Genomic DNA, 11411 nt, shown 5'->3' with positions numbered 1-11411 from the left:
TCCCAGGATCGAGTCCCACATCAGGCTCCCTGCATAGAGCCTGGTTCTCTCTCTACCTGTGTCTCTGCCTCTCTCTCTCTGTGTCCCTCATGAATAAATAAATAAAATCTTAAAAAGAAATGAAAAATAAAAAAATAAAGACAAACTAATGATATAATGTAAGGAATTTCTAACACACAAAAAATAGTTCCATTGTTCTGAATGTGTTGAAAAGACTGTAGGATACCTTTTTTGAAACGTTCTATAGAGGTAATTACAAGTCATAAAATATTTTATTTATGGATGATCATTTTTTGAACACTTGTGATTGTATAAATATCTTTCTTATTAACATACCAGAGTGTAGACAGAGTTTTGAGCAGTGTTTCCTAATCAGCAACATCAGAAGTGAGCTCTCAATAAAAGAAAGAACCAGGCTGGCAATATAAAGGAAGCTACTAGTTTAAGGGCAGAAGTACCGAAAAAAGTAAGGAACTCTGGTGTGATATATTAGAGTGTGTTGGGTAAATCAGGATACACAGTATCATATTTGATATCTGTACAGATTAAGTAATCAACCGAAGTCCTCAATTCATCTTCTGCTTTCTGAGGTAATATTGATATGCCATAGCTTTCTCATGGCATTTTTCACTTCTGCATTCCTCAGTGTGTAGATAAGTGGGTTGAGAAAAGGTGTCCCAATAGTATAAAATACAGTTACCATCTTGTCCATGGGGTTAGTGGTTGGGGGGCGTGTATAAATGAATATACAGGGACCAAAGAATATGATTACTACAATGATGTGAGTAGTGCAAGTAGAGCTTTTTTCCTCCCTTCCGCACTGTGGTTTCGCAGTGAATGCAAGATGACAATGTAGGAGATCATCAGAATCACAAAACTGCTTGAGGAAATGCCCCCGCTATTAGACACCAACAGTAGGTTGATCACAAAAGTGTCCATGCAAGCAAGTTTCAGCAAGGGCTGCAAATCACAGCAGTAATGATCAATCAAATTGGGTCCACAGAAGGGCAATCTCAAAGCCAGGATAATCTGGGCTGTAGAATGGATAAAAGATCCAATCCATGCCAGAACAATTAGGATGGTGCAGACCCGCCAGCTCATGATGGTTGGGTAATGTAAGGGCTTACAGATGGCCACATACCGGTCAAAGGCCATAAGGATGAGGACTAAAACCTCCATGCAGCCAAAGAAATGCAGTGCAAAGACTTGAGTCATGCATTCATTGTAAGTTATGATATTTTTTGCAGAGAGTGAATCCACAATTAGTCTTGGGGCTGTGGAAGTTGAAAAGCAGGAATCAGCAAGGGACAAATAAAATAAGAAATAGTACATGGGGCTCCCAAGTGTCCGGCTGGACTTGATGGTTACAATAATAAGCAAATTCCCAACCACAGTTCCCAAATAAAAAATGAAAAATATTACAAATACCATTTTCTTTTTCATAGGATCTTGAGTCAATCCTAACAGTATGAACTCAGTAGTTCTGTTATTTTGCTGCATTATTTCAGGCAAAGTGGAGAAAATGCAAGTTAGAAATAATTAATCTGCAAGGAATCGTTCTGTGAAATGAATACTCTGTATTTGGAGGTTTAATACATATGTTTGATCATGGAAGTGCCACTACCAGTGTATAATCCCCACCATTCATTTGTTTTCTTCTGAATAAAGTGGAAACCACAACATTTATTCACAACTTATTATCTTGGTTGCTTATGAAACAAGAAATAAAGCAATAACTATAGAGACCTGATTATTTAGGCATAATAAACATTAATTTAGAGGATTCGGTAAGAGAAGGCATCTTTCTGAGCTGAATGTGTTGTTTTAGTTTCTAGCAAGGATCTATTTGGATACAACTCTACAAAATGGGGAAAATTCATCATGATTTACATTATGCACTTTCATACTATTTCAACATAGTAGTTTAGTTACAAAGTATCTTACAGTAAATATTCTGAACATTCAAGGAATGATGTAGAAACATTTGATAGTGTTTTCCTTAATGAAACCTAAAAGAGAGAAAGAGAGAGAGAGGCAGAGAGGACAAGAGATAAACAATCAATATTTTAGCAGTGAATATTCAGTCAATTGGTCAGTCCATTGTGAAACGTATTTTTTAATCTTTTACTACCTCGACTGAGTTTAATTCACTGTTACTAATTCTTAATAATTTCTGTATTTTTACAGTTCTCAATTCAGTTTCTTTTTTTTTTTTGTATATCTTTTTTTATTGGAGTTCAATTTGCCAACATATAGTGTAACACCCAGCACTCAATCCGTCAGGTGCCCTCCTCAGTGTCTATCATAAAACATTTTAATTTTGTTTTAATTAAAACAATTATTACTTTTTTTGAGAGATCACTGACAGAAAAAGAGAGAGAGTAAACATGACTTCAGTGAAGGGAGGAGCTGAGGGATGAAGTTTAGCCTTTCTCCTGAGAAGGGAGTTTGATACAGTGTTCGATTCCCGACCCTGAGATCATATCTGGGGCATAAGCAGATGTTTAACCAAGAGAGCCACTTGGAACCCCTAAAACCTTGTATCTTTAAATTTATACATTAATGTATTAAATTATTATATATAATAGTAAATTATATACGTACATATCAATGTATATGTATGTACATTTATTTATATGTTGCATTCTTGGAATAGAAGTTAGGAGGATGACCTTCTCCATAATATATTTCATTTGAGAGTTCAAAATATGCCATAGTCATGCTGCATTAAACATAAAGCTTTAAAAACCTAATCCTTGTAGATTGTTTATTAATCACCTTGGCATATTACTAGTTCATACAAACTGTCTTCTGACATGGGCTGCGGGAAAAGCAAGATTCCCAGGGCCACATGAAGGTTTAAGTGTTTGATAAGGTGGGTGAGTCAGCTGTAGAGCCAATTCTGGACTCAGGGACTTTACACCTCATGCCCCAACAACACTGCCATTCACTACAGGTTCCACTCTAGTTTCCAGAGATGGCCAAATACATTTTTTGTCCAAATCCAGTAAAGAGGAATGAAATCTTGTTCATGGTATCTAACAATTAAGTATTATAAAAGCATTATCTATCTATCATTCTATCAGTCCACCTATTGATCTATCATCTATCTACCCATCTACCTATCTACCTATCTAGAAATTTGTATAGTTCACATAATAATAGAAGAGTGGCATACATGAAAGAAGCAAAATAAAGAGAGTGATTTTTATTTGTTCACTGTTGATTTTAAGCATCTAGAAAGAAGTACATATTTAATAATAAGTATTCATAAAATGAATGAAAATTTTAGGAGAATTTACTCTTGATACAATCCAATACTCTTCCGTCCTATTCAATACTCAGTTACCACTGAAAAAGACTCCTATTCCTTCCAAAGTAAAATCATCAACTCTGTGGAGTATTTTCTGGGACACTCAAATAGGTATTATTTCTATGTGATTATCTCTCCACCAGGAACTGATGTCCATTTCTTTTATTCCAACTCCTCACCTTAGATTGTAAAACACTTCTAGAAAATTCCCTAAACCTTCTATCTTTCCACAAACTTAACACGTAAAATCGTGTTAGGTGTGCACTGTAGCATTGATCAGATAAATTTTCTCTGAGCATTAAATACAAGTAAGTTAATCCCCAACACAAATCTTACCAGTTTCGATATGAGCTTATCCAAAGGTTAGGATGTTCAGTCATCCTCTTTTCTTCTCAATAAAGAAAAGAATTTCTCACTCACATGAAAATTAAAGAACAAAAAAAGTGTTCTAAAATTCTGTCTGAGCTCTTTGCGGTCACTGAGGCTCAGGTTCTTGCCTGCATGCCAAAGATAAAGTTGGTCTTGATTTCATCCCACACCTTCTGAAATCAACTCTCACATGGAATTTTTACTGGGAAATGCTTCTCTTTTGCCTTTCCTGCAGCAGTATTTAAACAGGAATGATGCATAATATAGGAGTCTGGGGAAAGTCATTCCCTAAAGTGTCCCTTTTCTTTTAATTAAAGCACATGAACTAGGTGTGATACAGAACTTAAAATTCAGTATGTATTAATAGATTATGGGGAAAAGGTGATCTCTTCTTGCAATTAAAGGTGTTAAGTAGGGTCATAAATAATATCTTTTGAATAGAATGAGAAACCTGTGATTACCACTAGTGGTCTAGAGTCCAGAACTTGGTATCTGATATCATTATCCAAGAAAGCGAATTAATACTTCTTAAGGAAATGGCTGATTCTAGGTTTGGGGCAGGGAATGTGCAAGATGAATTGGAGTACCTTGTAATGCTAGAAGATAAGGATACTAACACATACACGCACATGCACAGTCACTCACAGTGTAATGAGAATATTACAGAGGGAGCCAATGGAAAGCCCTTCCATCGCCTAGTGCCAAAAAATGGGAAAAAATATTGAGTAACACAATCAACGACACTGATTTGAAATGTACCTCATTGTTTAAAAAATCCACAAGTTGTTATTGATAAAACCGCTTATATAAATAAATAATAAATCAGAGACAATAGACAAATCTCACATTAAAAAGAATTTCCGGGTAGCCCTGGTGGCTCAGCGGTTTAGTGCCGACTTCAGCCCCGGGTGTGATCCTGGAGACCTGGGATCGTGTCCCATGTCAGGCTCCCTGATTGGAGCCTGCTTCTCCCTCTCCCTTGTCTCTGCCTCTGTCTCTGCCTCTGTATCTGTCTCTCTCTCTCTCTCTGTGTGTCTCTGTGTGCGTGTGTCTCATGAATAAATAAATCATATCTTTTTTAAAAAAAAGAATTTTTAATGATTTTGTAGGTTGCTCTCAAAGGGTTACAGGATGATTCTCAATCTCTTATTTGTGGGCTCTACCCAAGTTAAGTTCCTTCCAAAAGTCACATTGTGGAATGAGGAAAGAGGACTAAACCTACAGAGGAGAAATCTAGCAATTCCACCTTAGCCAGGTGATCAGGTTAAAAGCAGTGGTGATGAGTCACACTGAAAGTATGTACCTACTGGTATGATGTGATGCAAATGGCACTTTGTCCAGTAACCTTTGTCCCATAACCCACAACCCAAGTCTAATCCTGAGTACAGTACCAGACAAACTCCATGTGAAGGTTTTATAAAATGTTGGCGTAGTTCTCCTTAAAACTGTCAAGTTCATGAAAAACAAAAAAATGAAAGGAGCCCCCGGGTTGCTCTGTTGGGTAAGCCTCCCACTCTTGTTTTGGCATGATCTCAAGGTACTAGGATCCAGCCCAAGTAGTGCTCTACAATAAGCTTGGAGTCTGCTTCTCTGCCTCACCCTCTCTCTCCCTCTGCACTTCCCACTGATTGCACACACACACAGACACATACACACTCTCTCTCATAAATAAATAAACAAACAAACAAACAAATAAATAAATATTTTAAAGCTCAAGAAAAGTTAAGACTACACATATTGTAATGGGCACTGAGTAAGCTATAGAATTGTTTTATCATTATACTATACACCTGAGACTACTAGTGCTGTATGTAATCATACCTGAAATAAAGAAAGAAAAGAACATTAGGAGAAACTGTTATGTCTGGAGGTGGAGAAGAAGACATGACTACTGCATGCAACGTGGTATGCTGGCTGAGATTCTGGCAATGAAAAATGGCATTGGTTAAAAACAAAGTAAACAAAGTACAGTTGTTAGTTAAAACTAGTGTGTTCATATTTGTGACAAATGTGCCATGTTATTTAGGATGGTAAATGGGGAAACTGAGAGCAGAGTATATGGGAACTTTGTATCATTTCCACAGTTTTCCTAAAAATATAGATCTGAATAAAATATATGTTTATTAAAAATAGATAACTTATTTCAATTAATATGTCATCAAAGTTTATCTGTGTGTAGCATGGGTCAGAAACTCCTTCCTTTTCGATGCTGAAAAATATTCCATTGTTCACATGCTACAAAACTGAACTGCAAAGTCTATGTCCCATTTTGAGTCTAAAGACTAGAAAGTGCTATAATCCAGTAAGAGGTGATGTCCCAGTTTAGTCTATCGGCAGGAGGAAGCTGAGAATCAAGAAGAATTAATGTGAAAGTGACAAGCCGTCAGACATGAAGAGCTAATGGTTCAGTCTGATGTCCTCCAGGTAGGACAATTCCCTCTTACTCAGGGGAGGTTAGCGTTTTGTGATTTTTCAGGCCTTCATCTGGTTTGATGACAATCCTACATCAGGGAGAGCAATCTACTTTATTCTTCTGCCAATTCAAAAGTTACTATCATCCAGAAAAGTCTCATAGTCACAACCCAAAGCAATAGTCAAAGAAATATTTGTGCACCCTGTGGCCCAGCAAGTTGACACATAAAATTAGCCAGTACAAGTTCATTGCCTATCCACCTAGCACCTATACACTTCTCCTTAAACTCTACTTGATCTCAAAATAAAGACAACACAAGGTCATAATTCCACCTAACATCATACAACTAACCTGCATACATACAACTGAAAATGAATCAAAATACCAAAAAAAAAAAAAAAAAGGGAATGTGATGTTTGGGGTGATTTTTACTTTGTCCTTGATATTCAGTCAGTTGAATACTATAATGGAAAATAGAGATACTACCATCCTATGGTAGAAAGCCAATTTATCTTCAGTTACACGATAAGGTAATTAGAAAAGAAAGAAACTAAAAAAATTATTTTAAAATATTCACACACAAATATAAAGAGCAAATACAATAATACAGTCTTCACTTCTGTAACAATCACATGATCATAGTTAATATTTATACCTGTTTTCTTCTGTTAATCATTTTGTATTGAATGTGCTTTCAGCAAGTACCAAGCTGGTCATAGTTCCTAAGCTGGTGGGGTGACAAAGAACTTCATTACTAAAGTGTCTGGGTCATTGGTAATTCTGTCTCAATGGCTGTAGTTTTCCATTGACCTTATCACAGAGTTGGTGGCACTAATGGTGGTCCTACAGGATCTCCTGTATTCTTCTATACTCTTCCTTAACTCCATTCAGGAGTAGTTGTCCAATTTCCCTTGGTCGCCAGGATCAATCCCCACAGCCAGCACAGCAACTTACTTCTTTGCCTATTCATTCAAAGTCATGAGTAGCCCAGGGGTGAGAAGGCAGTCTCATCTCTTTGTTCAGTTGAATTTTGTTGTGTCTTCTGCTGGGAGCATTTCTCCCTTTGGAATAAAGACTTCAAAGCAAGAAGAACATAAGTTAATTGGAACAGGAAGTAAACATTTTGCTGGTGGGTCGCTAACGATAATATGAATGGTGCCTCTTCCATTTCTATCTATTGGTTACAGAACTTTATTTGGGAGGAAGAACAATATGTAATGAGTGCTGATTCAGAGCATATATGGCCTTCCAGAGATCTGAACATGCTTGCTCCAGCCCTGGAAAGTATTGTTACTTAGCTGGTAGTATAACTAATTCTGCAAAAGTTCACTGCACCATCTTATCAGGGCAATTGCTTCAAGATAGTACGAAATGTAGTAAGACCAGTGAATTCCATGAGCATGGGATGACTGTGACACTGCATTGGATGTGAATTGAGTTAATGGGTCAGACCCAATGCTGTGTGCAATACTGTAATGGTGGATTAAAAGTTCTCTACGTCCTTGGATGGTAGTTTTGGCAGAAGAGTTGCATGCAGAGAAGGCAAATCTGTATCCAAAGAAAGTCTCTATGCCATTAGCTACTGCACTTCTGTTATGGAAGCAACAATGTAATGAACCTATATCCAGGCTCATCATGCCATGGAATCATGTCCTATGGGGGGCTTGCTTTTGCTGCTGGAAGACTGGGCACTTAGCAGTGGTCCTGGTAAGGATAACTTTGGTCAGTGAACTCCATATTGTTGAACTCCTGTACAACCTACATGCCTGCCACCAGGGCCACTTTGTTCATGAGCCCAATGGGTGATGAGAGAAGTGGTAGGTAAAGAGGCTGAGTAGTATGCACGAAATGTGTCACTCTATCCACTAACCAAGTTAAAATTAAAATTAAAATCCTCCTCCGCTGATCATTCTTTGATGAGCATTCACGGGAGACGTAAATATCTTGTGTGTTTTTACTGATTCAGAAAGGCATGTAAATATATCTCTTCCTCAAATTTTCTTGTTGTTACCAATTTTCCAATAGTGTTTTCTTCATGTCCCTGATCATTCAACTAAATCCTTGGCCCAAGCACATGAATCAGTATACATTGTTACATCTGGCCTTTTCTCTTTCCAAGGAAGTGAACACCAGGTTCATTGCTTAAAGTTCTCCCCATTGAAAGAATTGCCCTTCACTACAGACCTTTGTGGATTTTTCAGAATGGGGCTGTAGTGCTACATCTATTTACTTTTGAGCTCTACCCACATATCACTGCTGAGGCTTTCTGTATACCAAACCAAATCTTTTCCTCTTTTGTCAGTTTAATAAAGTGATCCCCCAACAAGGTTTTGGGCTCAGTCAGGTAGAGAGAAGGTATCATAGCAAAAAGTAGAGACTGTGAGCATTTGGCTACTTCTTCATCTGAATTTTCTGCAGTTCTTGCTTGGGCCAGATCACATATATGGTAATCGGTCCTTATATTGGTGTGAAGGGATGTGTTTCAAGATCCTAGGTGGATGTCTGCAACTGTGTAGAGTACTGAATCCTATATATACTTTGCTTTTCTATACATACATACTTGTGATGACGTTTAATTTATAAACTAGGCACAGTAAGAGATTAACAACAACAATAATAAAATACAAAAATCCACAACAGTATAGTAATACAAATTATGTGAATATGGTCTTTGTCTCTATCAAAATACCTGTACTCACCTTCCTTCTTATGATAATGTGAGATGACAAAATGCTGTCCTAGTGAGATGAAGTGCTATGAATAACACAGACATGGTGAGGTAGCATTAGGCCACTAAAGACCTTCTGAACATATCTCAGAAGGATCATCTGCTTCTGAACATCAGGTAATAGCAACCATGGAAGGCAAAATCATATATAAATGAAGACTATTCTATTTGATAACGGACTGTTGCACGGCATTCCCAATTTTATGGTTTTGGGGGTTAGAAAACACCATGTTCAAGATGAGTAGTTAGGTTTCCCAGAGAATTGGTGACCTATGGTTAAGTGTTTAGTCTCTACCAAGGCCCAGTAGCAGGCAAGAGCCATTTCTCAAAAGGAAAGTAGTTGCCTATAGAGGACGTCAGGAATTTGCTCCAAAATCCTAAGGGCCTGCCCTGCAGTTCATACATGGAGGACTGCCAAAGACTCCAGCAGCATCCCTTTCTACCATTGACATATCAAGCACCATTGGATGTGCTGAATCATAGCACCCATGTGGAATAGTAGCTTACACCACAGTCTCGATATGAGACAGAGACATTTCTTTTTTCTGAGCTCCACTCAAATTAGCAGCTTTTTGAGTAACTTAATAAATAGACAAGAGTAAAATATCCAAATGAAGACTCTTGGATTCTTGGATTGCCTTCCCTATCCAAGATACCTAGTGTGTATAGTACATCTTTTGGTATCGGAAGGGATAGTTGGACCAACATACACTTTTCCTTAAAAGAGAAATATTTTTTTGTTTTATTATGTTCAAATTAGCATATAGTGTATTATTAATTTTTTAATAATAAATTTACTTTTATTGGTATTCAATTTACAACACACAGAATAACACCCAGTGCTCATCCCATCAAGTGACCCCCTCAGTGCCGGTCACCCATTCACCCCCACCCCTTGCCCTCCTCCCCTTCCACCATCCCTAGTTCGTTTCCCAGAGTTAGAAGTCTTTATGTTCTGTCTCCCTTTCTGATATTTCCCACACATTTCATCTCACTCCCCTTCTATTCCCTTTCACTATTATTTATATTCCCCAAATGAATGAGAACATTGTTTGTCCTTCTCTGACTGACTTATTTCACTCAGCATAACAGCCTCCAGTTCCATCCACGTCAAACAAATGATGGGTATTTGTCATTTCTAATGGCTAATATTCCATTGTATACATAAACCACATCTTTATCCATTCATCTTTCGATGGACACAGAGGCTCCTTCCACAGTTTGGCTATTGTGGACATTGCTGCTAGAAACATCGGGGTGCAGGTGTCCCGGCGTTTCCTTGCATCTGAATCTTTGGGGTAAATCCCCAGCAGTGCAATTGCTGGGTCCAGGTAGGTCTATTTTTAACTCTTTGAGGAACCTCCACAAAGTTTTCCAGAGTGGCTGCACCATTTCACATTCCCACCAACAGTGTAAGAGGGTTCCCCTTTCTCCGCATCCTCTCCAACATTTGTGGTTTCCTGCCTTGTTAATTTTCCCCATTCTCACTGGTGTGAGGTGGTATCTCATTGTGGTTTTGATTTGTATTTCCATGATGGCAAGTGATGCAGAGCATTTTCTCATGTGTGTATTGGCCATGTCTATGTCTTCCTCTGTGAGATTTCTGTTCATGTCTTTTGCCCATTTCATGATTGGGTTGATTGTTTCTTTGGTGTTGAGTTTAAGAAGTTCTTTATAGATCTTGGAAACTAGCCCTTTATCTGATACGTCATTTGCAAATATCTTCTCCCATTCTGTAGGTTGTCTTTGAGTTTTGTTGACTGTATCCTTTGCTGTGCAAAAGCTTCTTATCTTGATGAAGTCCCAATAGTTCATTTTTGCTTTTGTTTCTTTTGCCTTCTGTGGATGTATCTTGTAAGAAGTTACTGTGGCCGAGTTCAAAAAGGGTGTTGCCTGTATTCTTTTCTAGGAGTTTGATGGAATCTTGTCCCACATTTAGATCTTTCATCCATTTTGAGTTTATCTTTGTGTATGGTGCAAGAGGGTGGTCTAGTTTCATTCTTCTGCATGTGGATGTCCAATTTTCCCAGCACCATTTATTGAAGAGACTGTCTTTCTTCCAATGGATATTCTTTCCTCCTTTATCGAATATTAGTTGACCATAAATTTGAGGGTCCACTTCTGCATTCTCTATTCTGTTTCATTGATCTATGTGTCTGTTTTTGTGCCAGTACCACACTGTCTTTGTAGTACAACCTGAAATCTGGCATTGTGATGCTCCCAGCTATGGTTTTCTTTTTTAAAATTCCCCTGGCTATTCGGGGTCTTTTCTGATTCCTCACAAATCTTAAAATAATTTGTTCTAACTCTCTGAAGAAAGTCCATGGTATTTTGATAGGGATTGCATTAAACGTGTAAATTGCCCTGGGTAACATTGACATTTTCACAATATTAATTCTTCCAATCCATGAGCATGAAATATTTTTCCATCTCTTTGTGTCTTCCTCAATTTCTTTCAGAAGGGTTCTATAGTTTTTAGGGCACAGATCCTTGACCTCTTTGGTTAGGTTTATTCCTAGTTATCTTATGCTTTTGGGTGCAATTGTAAATGGGATTGAGTCCTTAATTTCTCTTTCTTCAGTCTCATT

At 37.7% G+C, this 11411-nt stretch overlaps 1 pseudogene; it reads right to left on the bottom strand.

The window, feature by feature from the left end:
• Positions 1-571: 571 nt before the first annotated feature.
• LOC144293284 (olfactory receptor 4C11-like) lies at positions 572-1500 on the bottom strand (annotated as a pseudogene).
• Positions 1501-11411: the final 9911 nt, after the last annotated feature.

Source organism: Canis aureus, chromosome 21 (assembly GCF_053574225.1).
Source record: "Canis aureus isolate CA01 chromosome 21, VMU_Caureus_v.1.0, whole genome shotgun sequence".
Taxonomy (NCBI): domain Eukaryota; kingdom Metazoa; phylum Chordata; class Mammalia; order Carnivora; family Canidae; genus Canis; species Canis aureus.
Note: the sequence above shows the minus strand (reverse complement) of the source record. Positions and strands in the feature narration are given on the sequence as shown.